Source organism: Palaemon carinicauda, chromosome 6, assembly GCF_036898095.1.
Source record: "Palaemon carinicauda isolate YSFRI2023 chromosome 6, ASM3689809v2, whole genome shotgun sequence".
NCBI lineage: Eukaryota > Metazoa > Arthropoda > Malacostraca > Decapoda > Palaemonidae > Palaemon > Palaemon carinicauda.
In genome coordinates, this window is record NC_090730.1 from 77,540,196 (window position 1) to 77,545,195 (window position 5,000).

The following is a 5,000-nucleotide window of genomic DNA, read 5'->3' on the forward strand; positions in this document are numbered from 1 at the left end:
AACAAGGAATTAACATATGAGTTACCTGGGGGTAACTACGCTCCCTGCAGCTACTGTAGGAATTTAAGGCTTCCAAATGTTTAAGGTAGTGTTTCTTGAACACTGAGGGTGACTTCCACCCTGTATACCTTGAAAGATCCGTAAAATTCATGTGGTGAAAAAAAGTTCACCGAAGTAGCAACCGCTCTGATATCATGTGCAAGAGGAAAAGAGTCAGGGCTAGCTTGTTTTGAATAAAATACAAAATTTGTTGCCTGATCCCTTCAATGGTAATGGTACGCGCCTTGTTCTCTAACGAATAGAGGCCCCGGGAGGAGTTAGAGGAGGTCCGGGATAATAAGACCTAAGTAGTAGTAACAGGGCTACAGAGACGGATCTTGCGTGAGGGGAACAATTTTCCAGGAGGACATCTGTTCTGAGGTCTTCGTTCTTAGCTAAAAAGAATTTGTTAGGTGAAAGAAGGACCTCTCCCGAAGGAAGGAACTCAATATGACCCCGGGTCTCTTGACAAAGCTGCCAGTTCAGAAATTCTTGCCCCGGAAGCCAAACTCACCAGGAAAAGTGTTTTTCCTGAGAAGGGGAATGTAATCACAAGAACTGTTAATGGTATCAGAAGCCAATTTGAGTACATCATTAAGGAACCCAGGTAGGACGAGTAACCGGTTTCAGTCTGGCACAGGCTTTCGGAATTGAAGCTAACAAAGAGTCGGTTAAGTCTATGTTAAAACCCACTAGGAATATCTTTTTCAAGGCAGATTTAATAAGTGGTGATAGTATTGGCTGCCAGACCTGATTCTAATAAAGTTCTAAAGAAAGTGACTGTAAGGTTCAAGTTCATACAGTGTACGTCTGAGTCTATCAAAAATTTAGCCAACTTTTTAACCGCAGAATCATATTGGCGGATGGTGGGAATCCCGTTTATCTGATTCTAGGAACAGGGTGTTTTGAGGATCGATATTGGTACCATGCATGGCCGCAAACTTCATGAAGTCCATAAAGTTAGGGCGCTCTGAATGTTTGAGAAAGCGTACACAACGCGTGTTTGTACTATCTGAGACAGAACCGGATTGGGTATCGGGTGAGGATGTAGTCTCAACTCTCGCAGGAGAGGATACCAATTGCTCTTGGGCCAGTGGGTGCGACCAAGGCTACTCGTCCCTTGAAGGATCTCAGCTTGTCTAGGACTTTCAGTAAAAGATTCACCGGGGGAAAGAGATAAATCCTTTCCCAGATGTCCCAATTCTGTGACATAGCGTCTGTGGCGTAGGCCTGAGGGGTCTAGATTGGGAGCCACATATACTCTCAACTTGTGGTTGGACTCCGTGGCGAAGAGGTCCACTTGGAGACCCGGAACCCGAGAGAGAATCCACCGGAATGACTTTAGATCGAGTGACCATTCCGATTCTAGAGGGGAGGTTCGGGACAAGGCGTCTGCCACTACATTCCGGACTCCCGCCAGGTGGACAGCTGAAAGATGCCAACGGTTCGAGGCTGCTAGGGAGAATATGGCTACTAGAACATGGTTCAGAGGCCCTGATTTTGATCCGCCTCTGTTGAGGGCAGCGGACCACCACTTCGCTGTCGAGAACCAGACGAAGGTGTTGTCTCTTGGGTGGAGCGAGACGTTTCAGGGTTAGAAGAACTGCCATGGCCTCCAGCACATTGATGTGAAATTGGCGGAATAAGGGAGACCAAAGACCTTGAACTTTCTGAGCTGAGAATAGCCTCCCCAACCTGATAGGGATGCGTCCGTGTGAATGATTAACTTCGGAGGTGGAAATCAAAGGGGAAACTGACTTTGACAGATTGTTGGCCCTTGTCCAAGGTAGAAGTCTTTCCGGAGAATGGGAGGAAGGCGGACTTTCCTGTCCCGGAGCTTCCGGTTCGCCCTCGAACGCCAGACACGATTGATATCTTTCAATTTTGCCTTCAGAAGTAGATCCGTCACTGAAGCAAATTGAAGGGACCCTAGGATCCTCTCTTGGAGTCGTCTGGAACTTACTTTGTCTTTGAGAAAGCGTTTGGTGTTCATTGCAATCTCTAACCTCTTGGGTTTGGGGAAGACACAGAGTATGAGATATAAGATCCCATTGCAGACCGAGCCATTGGAACTTTGATTTCGGAAGAAGACGGGACTTCTTGAAGTTGATCTGGAAGCCTAGAGATTGAAGGTATTGGATGACTCTGTGAGTGGCTTTTAGGCAATTTTGGGAGGTGTCTGACCAAATGAGCCAGTCGTCCAGATAGGCCTACTACTTGAATCCCTTGATTTCTGAGTTCCTGAACAGCAACTTCTGCTAACTTTGTGAAGATCCTTGGGGCGATGTTGAGCCCAAAGGGCATCACCTTGAAGGAGTAATTTTTGTCCCCTAGGCGGAAGCCTAGATACGGACGGAAGTGTCTCGCTATCGGGACGTGATAATAGGCGTCTGTAAGATCGATAGAGGTGGTGACGGCCCCACGGGGAAGTAAGGTCCGCACCTGCGAGACGGTAAGCATTCGAAACTTGTCGCATTGAATGGACAAGTTGAGAAGGGATAGGTCTAGAATCACTCTTCTCTTGTCCGAATCCTTCTTCGGGACACTGAACAGCCGACCCTGAAACTTCAGGTGTTTCGTTTCTTGTATGGCGTTCTTTTGTAACAGGTCCTGGACAAATTCGACTAGGTCCGGAGTGGAATGTTGATGAAATCTGTTCGGAGGTGGAGGTCCTTGAATCCAACTCCACCCCAGTCCCTTGGAGATGATACTGAAAGCCCAGGGGACTGAACCTCCATTTGTTGCGGAAGGCATAAAGCCTCCCCCCCTACCCGCTGCACCTCAGTATTGGTTTGAGGAGTTGCCTCCACGTCCGCCTCGGAAGTTCTTTCCCTTGCGAAAGAATCTACCTCTACCTCTGTTCTGGTTTGAACCACGATGGTAGCCTCTACCTCTGTTATAACTCTGGGAAGAGCCTTGAGCCTCATAAGACTGGTTAAAGGCTGGAGAGGTGGTGGAGGCACCGGGAAGCTGGCTCTTAGGGAGCAGAACGGTGACATAGTCGTCCGATGAAGGAGCCCAAGAGGTGGAAGGCTGTGCAGGAGCAGCAGGAGATGGAGGAAGAGGTTGACGGAAAACAGACGAACTACTCTGCTGTTGCCGGAACTGGGTGGAGGTATACGGGCGGAGCTTCTTCCTACCCCGGGCTTGGTAATTTGCGGGATCATATTTCCGCTTAGGAGTCAAACCCCAACGGGTTTTAAGGCTCTGATTAACCCTAGTAGGCCTCTGCCAAGACTTCCTCCACAAGATCCTCAGGGAAAAGATTTGAACCCCAGCAAGAGGACCGGATAAGTTTATTAGGCTCGTGCCTAATAGTCGCCTCAGCCAGGGACGTGTTTGCGGCACCCTACGTTTGGCAATAGCAAAGTCATATAGATCGAAATATAACGACTGCAAAGTAGCCTTATTGAGAGACTTAAAGATACTCTCAGTATCATAAGTTAAGGCTATAGACTCCGTAGACGTGGCCAAGTTCAAAGTTCGACCAACACGTATGCGGGAATCATACTCCTGTTTAATAAGGGATTCCGGGAGACGGGGAAGCCGTTCGCTAAACATTACCGACGCACAGTCGGCTGTTAGCTTGCCAGAAGTAAAGGTGGTATGGACATTGTCCCAACACTCATTACCTGAAGGAAGAAGGAGGGAGATCGGGTCTACCTCTCGGATGGGAGGCAAGGGCTTCTCCTCCAGAGCATATTGAAAAGCCAGTTCTGCAACCTTATTGACGCATGGAGTCACGGTATTCTTGTCCATTAAGAACATTGTGAACGAACTTTTATGAGGCGTCAACATGGTATTGGTGCAACCAATATCATTCAGAAACCTAGCCCAAACAGATTGGGCTTGTTCCTTTGGGAAAATGACAGTCTCTTTGGGGACCTTATCCAGCCGAACCAGAGCTTCCTCGGTAAGCCTGGCATAACCATGAAATGGAAATGCGAGACCAGGAGGAAAGAATTCAAAGTCCTCTAGGGGACGAGTGCCAAGACCTTCCAATGTTAACATCCCGTCTGAAAATGGGGAATGAAGAGCCATGCGCCAAGGTTATTCTTGGTAAACGGCGGAAGCTTAGAGGCATCCGGGATGAGAGAGCTTTGAACTCGCTCCGAGCACCCTGCTCTAATGCCCCAAGTCTCTGACCAATGTTAGAGAACATCGTGTCCATCTTGCCTGCATTTCCGACACCAACTTAGCTTGCATCTCCGACACAATGCGAAGCATGGCTGATTCGGAAAGGCCCGGATTAGGGGCAGAAGTGGCGGATTGTACTCCCGGGTCGTGAGACTTAGAGGGAGGAGCCGGAAGCCTTAGATGACGTGTTCGTATTAGACTCGGAACTATGGGAAGCCTTGTGGGGCTTACGAGCTTTTGGCAAAGTCCTAGATATAGACTTATCTTTGGGGGGAACCGGGTGGTGATCGGTGAGACGAATCACGGTCCCCAGAAAGACCATGGAAAGAAGAGAGATCAGATGAAGAAGAAAGAGCGGTGGCTGAGGATAGGAATCTCAGCGCCGGTAACACCTGCCTCACTTACCACCCTACCTGCATCCGGATCATCTAACAACATAGGGTCGACGTCCAAGTTCATGGAGGCAACATTGTCTTCTAGATCTCCGGGGGCATCCAACGGATCTTGTTCCTGGTCTATGAATCCCGCAATAGTGGCATCAATGTGGGCAATGATGGGTGCCGCAACATGCCTAGCCACAGCGGCTGAAGACTTGGCATTAGGGTAGATCATTGCACAGTAGTCTTCAGACAGGACGTAAGGCTGTTTGGATTTCACATTCCGGGCAAATCCCCTAACCCACACTTTCAGTGTGGCCCGAGCCGAAGTCTTCTGCTCCGGGGATGCCTGAAATAATAGTGGGTATTACCGAAAGGAAGATTCCAGGAGGTCCTTCAAGACCATAGAGATCTTACTAAATAGTGTATGTATACCAAAAGAGGTAA